Source organism: Arachis hypogaea, chromosome 6 (genome assembly GCF_003086295.3).
Source record: "Arachis hypogaea cultivar Tifrunner chromosome 6, arahy.Tifrunner.gnm2.J5K5, whole genome shotgun sequence".
NCBI classification, from domain to species: domain Eukaryota; kingdom Viridiplantae; phylum Streptophyta; class Magnoliopsida; order Fabales; family Fabaceae; genus Arachis; species Arachis hypogaea.
The window spans coordinates 107796907-107809752 of NC_092041.1; positions in this window are offsets into that span (position 1 = coordinate 107796907).

Consider the following 12846-nt stretch of genomic DNA (forward strand, 5'->3'; position numbering starts at 1 on the left):
AATGTTTGATTCAAGTAGGCATAAAGAATATTATTATTGCATCAATAATAAAGAACGGTGATTTCATAGCCGCTGTTGCTGTTCATACAAAATTTTCTTCATAACTTTTTTAATCTAAACTCTAAAAGTATTCATTTAACAGTTATAGCTAATTCTTTTGGCGTAGAACGAAATGTAGCTCCTTAATAACGACGGTTAAACTGTCGGTAAAATACAAAATTGTGGGTAATTTGGACAATTTTTTATGGATAAACCAAATTTATTAATTTAGATTATACTACATGTACATTAAAATCAGTTACTAAAATTAGTTACCAGTATTAAATATATGTTGGAATATAAATACATATTAAAAATAAATTAAATCAAACATATATTTATACACAAATATTTTAGTGACTTATTTTAGTGACTAATTTTAATATATAAATAACATTTTTGTATTAATTTTACCATCAACAGTATAGGTTAGTCGTTGATAAAATTTTACACACTAATAATATTGTCGATGGACACAAAATAACTTGACTATCATTAAATCGATTGATCGCGTCATACTATCATTGTAACTAATTTAATCAAATTTAATTTTTAATTTTAAAAATAGGTCATTAATGTCATGATAGTCGGTAACGTATTTAATTTATTTTTTAGTTTTAATATAAAATAAAAATTTAATTATTGTTGGTTCTTATAATTTTATTAAATTTATAATTAAATTTTTATATATTTTTTATAATTGTGTCTTTACACGATTTTTAATTTTGTAATTATGTCATTTTTGTGTAAATGCAGAGTGCTAAAATTAATAGAATACATTTTCTAAAAAATATGTTATTATAAAGATCTAATTAGATTTTTAATTGTGGATACTTTTAATTTGTGAAAAAATATTCTGTTAATTCTATATTTTTTATGCTTATAATGACCTAATTACAAAATTAAAAACAATATGGAGATCTAATTAAAAAAAAGAGACTTAATTATAAATTTAATAAAATTATTATAATGACCATCAATAAAATAATTAAATCTAAAATAAATCATGGTTAGATAATAATTAATAAATCAAATTTATTTTTTAAATAAATTTGAAAATACGTTACCAAGCTAAGGCTTTGGTCCTCAATAAAATATTTAATTTACTTTTTATTTATTTAATGTAAAATAAACTTTACGACGATTTATGTATTGGTAATAAAAACAAATAATTAACTAATCAAATTTAATTTTAAATTTTGAAAATATATTACAAATGCATGGTCATCGATAAAGTAGTTAATTTCGTTTTTATTTTTTTTTAATATCAAATACACTTAATGATGGCTTGGTGCTTAATTAACTTACCGATAGGCTAGCGGTAAGTAAAACTTGATTAATAAAATGCTTTGTTGAGGCTGGATGATACATATATGGATAAAGTATACTTTTTGCTTTTAAAGTTTAATAAAAGTTTTAAAAATATTTTTAAGTTTTATTTTGTTTTAATTTTGTCATAAAAAATTTTTATTTGTATTAAATATATTTGTAACGGCTAATTTTAAAAAAAAAAATTAAAACCAATTTAACAACAATTTCATAAAAACAACTCTCAACACAAACAAATTAAGGATAATTTTCATGCATTATTATTGTATTTGTCTTAAATTTTTGAAAAATTTAACCGATATATTTAATGCAAATAAAAAAATTTTAGAATAAAATTATAACAAAATAAAATTTAAAAATATTTTTAAAATTTTTATCGAATTTCAAAAAAAAATTATACTTTATTCGACATATATTTACTAACACTTTGACCATTGCTAAGGCAAAATGAACAATATACTCTTGTTTTTCCCTCATTTCTCAAACTCAATTTCTCTCTCTCACAGTCTAACTTACACACACTCTCTAACCTATTCCCTCTCTATATAAAACCCACACTCTTAGTAAAACATTGATACTTAACATTCTTGTGCTGATGATAAACCAAAAATAAAAAATAAAAAATTGAGTTGACATTATTATAATCATTAGACTAAATTATCATTTTTTATTATGAAAAATTGAAGCTTTAATAATTTTAACTGTGAAAAATAAAATTAATTCGATATCTACAAAATAATAGGTTAATGACTTTTTTTTATCGTTTTATAGAACTAACTCAACCTTTTATATATGTATATATTTGTATACATTTTTCTAATTGTCTAATGAAACTATCAAAAATATTGCGGCGGTTTCAAACTAATAAACTAAGATTGATGTGAATTCTAAGATTATTTCAAATCGCCGTAAGACAAACTAACGTAATATTCTGATATAGCAACAGTTATGTCATTGATTATTAAAAATTGTTGCGAATCTTAATCTCCGCGCATTAAAAAGTGGTGGTCATTTAAAGCTAGAAATCTGTTTTGTGGCGGTTCCTATAAAACCACAACTATATCTTGATCACTTTGTAGTGTGATACAGGTAGTTAATTAGCATTGTGGCAGCTTAATGGCTAGTTAACATTACACTAACGATATGAAACGAAACTTGACTCCTGGATAGACTAAATTAAACTATTCAACTCTATAAAATTTAGTCTATCGAAGAATTAAGAGTTAAGTAGTGTCTTAATGTGAGACAAAATTAAGTTCAACACCCTTATATTCACAACTAACTACATACATAGGCATTCTGTTAACTAGATTAGTGACGGAAAAATAATATTAATTAAGATATTTGAAACTTAGAAACTAGACTAATTATATAATACATAATTAGGTTAATGCAAAAGTAAATAAATTGGGAAAATTAAAGAAACAAAACTAGTTCAAAATTGACCAAACGATTGATACATTGTCCACTTAGCTTATTAATTGACACGATTCATTCATTGCATAATGCATATAATATAATGTTCAAATTATAATTAACATATTCTGTGTATGTAATGCTATATGGATAGATATAGCTACAGCAACACACACAAGCACACTGTTTGTGACAAACTGAACGCCATTAAAAATTAAGAATATAGAACATATTCTTAATCTAATCAGAAGAAACGTTTCAAACGCGCACTGTTTGCTTTTTATTATATTTATTTATATATATGTCATTATGTGAAGCACAAAATCCACATTGACGTTGATGCCAAATGCACTCTTAATTCTCACATGGTATATGCAAATAATAATAATAATAATAATAAAAAAGGAAGTCAGATATTTTATTCACCGAATAACTTCTATAAGCATTTTAATTTTTCTTATGATAGATAAAAGCTTATGACATATTTGATTAGTCACCATCAAGCTGGAAACCTGTGTCTCAAGCCTATTCAATTGCAATCTATCTTATCATTTGTTTTAATGAATTATATTCTCCTTTTTAATATATTGTGGCTAATTTTTTTTCTCTCATTTTTCCCTCAAGATTCACCAAATTAAATCTCCGTTTTACAAGTGATATGGATCAACAAGAGATAAAAAGATGAAGTTGTAGGGAGGGAATAAATTTGAAGGGGAGAAATAATACAAGTATCACTTTTGATTTGTGTACATTAAAAATGGCATATATATCTTTTTTGTTTTGGTATTTAATTTCTTTTTTAATGTTAATTTGTTCATCACTCATTTAGGTGTGCTGGCATTTGCCCCATTGATCCTTGGAGAAAAAATAATAAGATATATATATTATTTCTATTGTGTAAGGATGGATTTGTCTTTATATTTAAAGAAAAATTATCTTATTAGTTAATTAATTAAGTTTTATGTTAGGAAAAATTATGTTATTAAATATAAAAGAGTTATTTTATTAAATTTTAATCTAACAATTAGATAAAAAATCAAATCAACTCAAATAAAATGAAAACAAATACATAAATAACAATAATAAATTTGTAACATTAGCTAATTAGTTAATTACTAAAATGAAGCCAAATTTCTCAAATATAAAAGGAGACTATTATTAATCTTTCTAAAAAATTAGTTGAGATAAGAAAGTATAATATTTATATATTTGTATTTTTTTATTTAACTTAGTTTTGGTCTTGCATGTAATAGTTTTTTTTTTTGTTAAATAATTCTACAATAAATATTTTATATCAACAACTTTACAAAAAGGCAAAGAAGAATCATTGAATAATTTATATATATTTTATATTAATCATAAATATAGTATGCAGCTTTACGATATATATATATATATATATATATATATATATATATGTATAGAAAATACTATTCATTAATATTTTATAGCTTACATTAATATATTTTTTATGTGTTGATTAAATTATTAAAAAATAATTAATATATATCATTCTATTTTAGATGTCTATAAATATATTCATGTCAAAACTTTTAATATTTTTGTGTATTTCTTTTCTTCTTTATTACTCAAATTTTTTAGGTGAAGAAAATTTCATGTCCTAAACTATTCAAGATGTGATATTGATGGTTTGATGAACCAAAAAAATTAAGAGAGGAAGAAAAATAAGTTATTCTTATTGTTGAAAAGAATGAAAAATTTCTTTCAAAATGTCTGTTAAGTTATTACATTTTATATATTATGTACTCTCACTAAAAAAATATAACAAATTAGCATACATCTACTATTGATAAAAAAATAATCTAAGTACACCCTTTCACAAGCTAGAATTGTATAAATCTAACAATTCTAGCTTGGAAACATTAGTAAGAAAAGGACCCGATACCAGAGTTTTAGTAAGAAAATCAGTAAGTTGGTATTTGGGACGAACTGACATCCGATGAATAAGAACAGACAAATGTTTTTCACGAATAATGTAGCAATCTACTTGAATGTGTTTGGTTCTTTCATGAAAGATGGATTATTGTCACAGAATAGAGTGATAGACTTTTGATAACCAACTAGCTTCACAAGTGGTAACAGTAAGAGGCTTATATTCAGCTTCGGCAGAGGATTTGATAACTGTGGTTTGCTTCTTACTCTTCCAGCTAACGAGAGAGTTCCCAAGCATGAAGCAATAACTAGAATGAAATGACGAGTATCAGCACAAGTAGCCCAGACAGCATCGGCAAATCCGGTGAGATGCAGATTAGAAGTAGAGGAGAAGAATAGACCAGTTGCAGGTCTACCCTTTAAATATCGGAGTATGCAAAAAGTAGCCTGTAGGTGAGAAGTGGTTGCACAGTCCAAAAACTGGCTCAAACGTCCCACATCATAAGAGATATCGGGTCTAGTGTTTGTGAGGTAAAAGAGTCGGCCTATGAGCTGTCTGTAAGTAGTGTTGTCCGTTAAAATGGTGCCGGATTCTTTCGAGAGTTTCGGACTATAATAAAAAAGAGTAGAGAGAGGCTTGCAATCTAGATAACCAAAATCATTGAAAAGGTCTATAACGTACTTTCACTCATAAATAATGTGAATTCCAGAGTTAGAGCGTGCCACTTCCTTTCCCAAGAAGTACTTGAGATCATCAAGATCCTTTATTTTGAATTTGTTATCCAAAACTTACTTGATGGTATTGATTTTGCCAATGACACTCCAGGTAAAACCATTGCATTACATTTTAATGTAAGAATTATGAGTATTATCACTCCAAAATTCACACTTTGGTCATTGATTCTGATGCAACAGATCATGTGACTTTTGACTTCAAAGATTTTTCAAGCTTTCAAAATATTGCTCCAATTAATGTGATATTGCCAGATAGGACCAATACTGTTAGCACTATCATTGGCATAATCACATTCTCTAAAAATTGTTTTCTCAACAATGTTTTATACATTCCTTCTTTTGATTTTAAACCGATCTTTGTGTCAAAATTAACCTCAATGATAAGTGTTGTGAGATACAAGATCGATTCACATCAAAGATGATTGACATTGCTAAGTGTATAGAAGGGTTATATACAGTGAGTAGAGAACCATAATTCTCTCACTTTTAATTTTGTCTCCTCCAACAAAGCAAGCTTCATTGGCGGCAACTACGACTATTACTCATCCCACAACATCTTCACACGGTGAGCACAACAATATTTGACATCTTAGATTAGGACAAATACCATGCATAAATTGATTTTACTGAAGAAGTATTATCTTTTTATAGATTGTATTGTTTCAAAACTTTCTTTGACTCATGTCATTTTGCAAAACAAAAGAAATGATATTTTGATCTTAGTACCACTGAAATAAAAGACTGTTTTGACTCAGTTCATATAGATATTTGGGGTCCTATTTCTATTCCTTCTAATGAAGGATATAAGTATTTTTTGACTGTGGTAGATGACAAGAGCAGATTTAATTGGATTTTTTTATAAAAACCAAATATGAGGCATCACAATTGGTTATTAATTTTGTAAATTTTGTCGGAGTACAATTTGAAAATTAAGTGTATAAGAACTGACAATGGGACAGAATTCACTCTAAAATTCTTTTTTGCATCAATTGGCATTTTACACCAAACCTCTTGTGTAGAAACACTAGAGCAAAACGAAATTGTAGAGCGAAAATACCAGTACATTTTAGGTATTGTTAAAGCACTGTTATTTCAATTAAGAATTCCACATTGTTTTTGTCAATACACTATACGTAGTTGCTCACACTATTCACCTAATTAATAGGCTGTCCAACACTAAATTGGATAATGTTAGTCCTTATAAGTTTTTGTATGTTAATTTACGTGACCTTTCATATTTAAGAGTATTTGGTTCTTTTGCATATGCCTCCACATTAACAAATTCAAGAACAGAATTAGACTCTCAAGAGCCAAAAAAACAGCTTTTCTCAATTTTAAATTAGGAACAAAGAATTTTGAATTTATTAATTTAAAATTAAAGAAAATTTTCATATCTACAAATATAACTTTCTACAAGACTCATTTTCAATTTTCACATTCCACTAGCACTTCATTACGAATCTTTCCCACACTTTGCAAAAATAGGTTCAATAGGTTTCAAAGTTTTAGCTTTTGGATTGATTTTTATGGATGTGGCAATGTTGTGTAATGGAGGATCAACAAGCACCTTCCTTAGGAACGAAGAGAAGGCTGTGATATGCCACTTGGTAGTGATGTCTTTGTTATTTCTCCTGGTTATAATGCTCCCCAGCAGGTTCATGTAACACAAGGTAATCATGAGGAAAAAGCAGTGATTGTGTCATAGGTGAGGGTGACAGTGGATGAATCAGTCTTCAGCATAGTGCGATACTAGAGAGGGATTAAAAGAGAAAAATAAATTATTTTTATTGTTGAAGAAAATGATATTTTTTTCTGTTGAGTTATTATATTTTATATATTATATATGTACTTCTTATGTACTTTTATTAAAAAAAATTATAATAAATAAGTCTACATCTATTATTCATAAAAAAAATAATCTAAGTAACACTAATTACAAAAAAAAATATATCACTTAGAGTACATATAATAATGATACATATAAAATAAATCTCTCTTATCTAAACAATTATAATTACATAAAAAAGGTGATTATAACTTATAAGTAGTATAATTGGATTGATTCCAATTAACAAAAGTATACTTACGAAAGGTTTAGATGTATATTAAATATCATTAGAATTAGAAATACTAAATAATAGCTAGGGTGAGAATTGAAACAGAAGTTAAGTCAAATGTTAATGAAAATATTTTGTATAGACGTGGCTGTAATGGAGGATCAACAGGCACCTTTGTTAGGAATGAAGAGAAGGTTGTGAAAATGCCACTTGATGGTGATGTCTTTATTGTTACTCCTGGTTACAATGCTCTCAGCAGGTTCATATAACACAAAGTGATCATGAGGAAAAAGCAGTGATTGTGTCGTAGGTGAATGAACCAGGCTCCAGCATAGTGCGATAATAGAGAGGGATTGATAGAGGAAGAAAAATAAATTATTTTTATGGTCGAAGAAAATGAAAAATTTCCTTCAAAATATTTATTAAGTTATTAGATTTTATATATTATATATGTACTCTTTATGTACTCCTACTAAAAAAATTATAACAAATAAGTCTACTTCTATTATTTATAAAAAAAAATAATTTAAGTAATACTAACTACAAAAAAATATCATTCTTAGGATACATATAATAATGATACATATAACACAAATTTCTCTTATTTAAACAATTATAATTATATAAAAAAAAGTGATTATAACTTATAAGTAGTATAATTGGATTGATTCCAATTAACAAAAGTATACTTATAAAAGGTTTAGATATATATTAAATATTAGAATAAAAGACAAATAGGTCCCTAACTTTTTAAAACGTGAATATTTTTGTCGCTCAAAATTAGAAAATACATTTCGATTCCTCACCGTATAAATTTTGTGACAATTATGTCCTTCCGTGGAATTGATGCTCGAAACGGTAACGAAAAATTATGTACTAAGATTTTTGGATATATGCTACTTCTAGTACTGATCCACCGATGAATTTTCGGAGAGGTTTGTGAGACGAGAGAGGAAGAAAGGGCGCGATGAAACTGCCATGGAAGAAGAAGAAGAAGAAGATGTCTGGGATGATGGGCATGAAAGTGGGGGATAAATACGGTGTCGTTTTGGTTATTAAGGACCAATTTGTCCTCCAACAATTTGTTCTCTATTCATTTCCGCCACCGTAATGGACACATCACTCTCCACCCCTCTATCTCAATAATCACCGTTACTGTTTCGAACACCAATTTTTCGAAAGGACATAATTATCACAGAATTCCAAAATGTATTTTTCAATACGAAAATGTCTGTGTTTTAAAAAGTTCAGGACCTATTTATCTTTTATTCTAAATATTATTAGAACTCGAAATAATAAATAATAGCTAGGGTAAGAATTGAAATAGAAGTTAAGTTAAATGTTAATGAAAATATTCCCTCGTGTTTCTTCTTCAAATCCTCAATGAACAATAATTCTTCTTTATTTCCCCAATTACATACCATTTCTAACATCACCATACTGCCCGATTCACATTCATAATTCTATATATACACTTATCAAATCCATCACTATCAAACAAATATTTATAAGTATCATAATAAATTCTTTAATTTCTATAACTTCAATTTCTGTGATAGTTACGAAAAAGCTAACCTATGCTAGGTTAGCTAGTCAATGAAAGAGGACGACTAGCTTCTAATCAATAACAATCGTCCAATGAATTAGTAAGAGACTTCAACGATCAATCTAATCTGAATTCAAGAAATATAAGAATTAGAGTTTAATTGAACATCTTAAACAGATATCGTGCACTCTAATATTTTAAAGAGAATTTGGGAGAAAAGATAAATCTAAAAAATTTGTATGGGATTTTATGTAAATATATTTTAGATTGTATTTTTGTTAGACTAATGCATTTTCAAAAGAGACATTTTTTATTTGTGATTGTTTTAGGATAAACTCGGATACTAAACTGTAAATTTACATAATTATTCTTGAAGCATGCATAAAAATTGCTCCAATAACAAGCAAAATTTTCCATCCTTACTATTAATAGTTTCAAATTTAAGTAATCTCTTTAATTTATAAAAAATGTCAATGTTAAAAAGAGTCATGATCATGGAAAATCTTAAAATGATAAGAGTCTTAGCTTGTTATTTGTACGTCTCTTTATCCACCCGCATGCACTCATGTTATTAACTTGTGCCACTTTGCATCTCTTAAAGGATTCATAACCAAGAAGCAATAATATAATATAGTCATGCATGGCAATGTTTTGAAATAGATATATTGGTTTAGCTTGTTAGATATAATTAGGTCTGAATTGGTTATTGTGGCTTTTTGTATAAGAGGAATTCTTCACATACAAGCTTTTTTTATACAAGTTATACAAGTTATTTTTTTTTTTTCTTTTTTCATGCCTCCTCTTTTTCTTCTCCTTCTTTTTCTTTTCCCGTGCCTCTTCTTCTTCTTTTTCTTCTTCTTCATTTTTGAAGTGTTTCATCTTCATGGTTGTATTTCTCCTCGTTCTTCTTTTGATTTTGTAACATTATGTATTTTTTTTCTTCTTTGTTTGATTTTTTCCTCCCAAAAAGAATTATGAGAATATGAAATAAGAAAATGAAGAAGTAGCAGCAGCAGAAGATGAGGAGGAGAAAGAAGAAGAGTTCTGAATTATGCATAAGGTCTACTTCAACGAATTTTGGGTGTATTTTTAAAATTCTTTGGGTGTATTTTTGTAATCTTTTGGGTGTATTTCTTTAATCCTTTGGGTATATTTCTATAATCGTTTGGGTGAATTTTTGTAACCATTTGAGTGTATTTCTGTAATCGATTTGGTGTATTTCTGTAATCGTTTGGGTGTATTTCTGAAGTTCTATTATCTTGAAAACGATTTCAAAGCTTGATTTCAGAAATCATGAAAATCGAAAAAAACAAAACAAGAATACCAATGATAAACGCAGATAAAACAACGAATGAAAAGGCAAAGCGAGAACGCATGAAGGAGATCAAACAAATTTGAAAAGAAACTCGTTTTCATGGAGGAAGAAGAAGAAGAGTAGGAGAAGAAGAAGGAAGAGGAGGAGAAGAAGGAGGAACGCGAAGCATGCCATAGAAATCGTATATGGGCCAGCGTACTTTTTGTTAAGTTTCTCCCAACTTGTATGACTTGTAAACCAAATGACTTGTATGTGTAGCACTCTTCTTTCTTTAATACTGGGTTGCAAATTAATTAGGAATTTCAAATTCTCACAATTTTTTTTTATTTTAGCTTTTAAATGTTGGGATTTAAATCGCCACAAAATTAAAAAATACCGTAATATTACAGCAGTCAAAAACCACCACAATATATTTCAAGTAACGACAATTTTTTAAAAACCTCCAAAATCAAATAACAAGACATATAATTGTGTCATCAGTTTTTTGAACCATTGTAAGTTTGTAACATATTTTGTAAGTAAAAAACCGTTGCATATTCAAAAAAAAAAAAAAAACTCCGTAATTTAACACTTTTTTGTAGCGCCAGAATGTATTTATATGCATTAATTAGGGTCCATTTACTGTAAAGATGTAAATCTGTACAAATTTACAGATTTTTGTTTTATTGATTTAAAAGCGTATCACTAAAAAGTATTGCTTAAAGAGAAAGTGTTACCCTTAATCGTTAACTTGGTTCTGATACCAATTTTTTTTCGTCGACTTTTTCAAAATTTTTATTAACTCTTCGTATTTTATTTTGAATAAGTTTATAATTTGTATAGATTCAATTGGTGGTGCTTTATTTAAAGTATTGACCATTTCTATTATTTCTCTTGCATTTATTTCTAGTCCTTGTTGTATATTTATAATTTTCATTTATAACTTTTCAATCTTATTTTAGTTTATAATATTCTTTTTTGCATGGACTATTGTATATAAAATCTTTTATCTGTTTGTCTTTTTCTTTAATATAATTTCTTAAATCCTCAATAACTTCTTTTATTTCTACACTTTCTCTTGTTTCTAAATATCTGTTTAATTTTTCAATTTCATTCTCCATTTTTTCTTTTGACAGCTTTAATTCTTTTAAGTCATAATATGGTTTTTCAGGCATTTATAAAAATTTTTAAGTTTAATTCCAACTTGTTTATATTTATTCTTATTTCTATCATTTTTATTATAAGATCATTAATTTCAATCTGAAGATTATTTAATTCCCTTTTACACTCCTTTATTTTATTTTTTAATTTTGTCGTCCTTTTTCTTTTTATTTTATTTTCTAATTTTTCAATCTTTTTATGCTTCATTATTTATTTTAAAATTTCTGCAAACTCTATCATCGATTTATCACTATTTTCTAGAGATTCTATTAATTTTTCTAGTTCTTCAACTTCTCTTTTCAACTTGTCATAGATTATTTTTAGGGCTTCAAATGCTCTTTGATTTATTTCAGAATAATTCAAATGATTTTCTCTTTCAAAGAGCTCTTGTTTCTTGTCTTGATAAATTACATATATTTCTTCTTTATTTATTGCCATAATTTAATGTTTAGGGTTTCATTTAATTTTTCGACCTTTTTTGTTAGTTCTTTTATTTCAGAATTTTCTTCTTTAATTTTTAACTTAGATAAACTTAAAAAGGGCTATTAATTTTAGATTCTCTTATTTGAAAATTCGATGAAACTAATTTTCCTGATGGTTCTTTTAATAATAGAACTGGGTTTTCAATAGCTTTATATTTTGGTATTTCTGTTTTTACAATTTTCTGAAATAATTCGTCAACATAAATTCTTTCTCTGTTTTTAAATATTATACTATGATGGCTATTTGTTAAAGCATAATTTATTCATATGTAATTGAAAATGGTTCGTCATCTTGTTCCATTAGATTCTTTCTGTGAAATTTATAAGCCAAACTTATAGATCTTCCAAGATTTTCAGTTGATAAAGGTATAGCGTATCTAAGATGGGCATTGAATTTAACATTTACGTTTGCCAAGTTTCCATGAACAATTCCAATTATTTGATCTATTGGGTCATCAGTAATTCTTTTGTCACAGATTGGTAAGCTTATTGGTGAATTAATTCCTTTCATATATGTAGATTTGATTAAGACTTGTATAGTACTAATATGAATCCATCCAATTTTAGATCTTTTTTGTTGATCCTTAATTTTCTCAATCTGTTTACTCAATTCTTCATCATTTATCAAAGCTATTTCAAGTTCTCAATTGGCGGATTTTATCTTTATAGGGGCTTCAAGTTGAATTTTTCCATAATATATTATATTTTTTCTATTAAAAACTTCTTTAAAAATATTTTGTTTATTAAAATTTTCATTTGATTTGAGATTTAATTCTGTTTTTAGAACAGCCTGCTTTTCATTATCTAATAAGGCAGATAATCTATAATAATCAGATTCTTCCGTTAATTCTAAGCTTTCTAAATAATTCATAACTAAGAGATTAGGATAAAGGC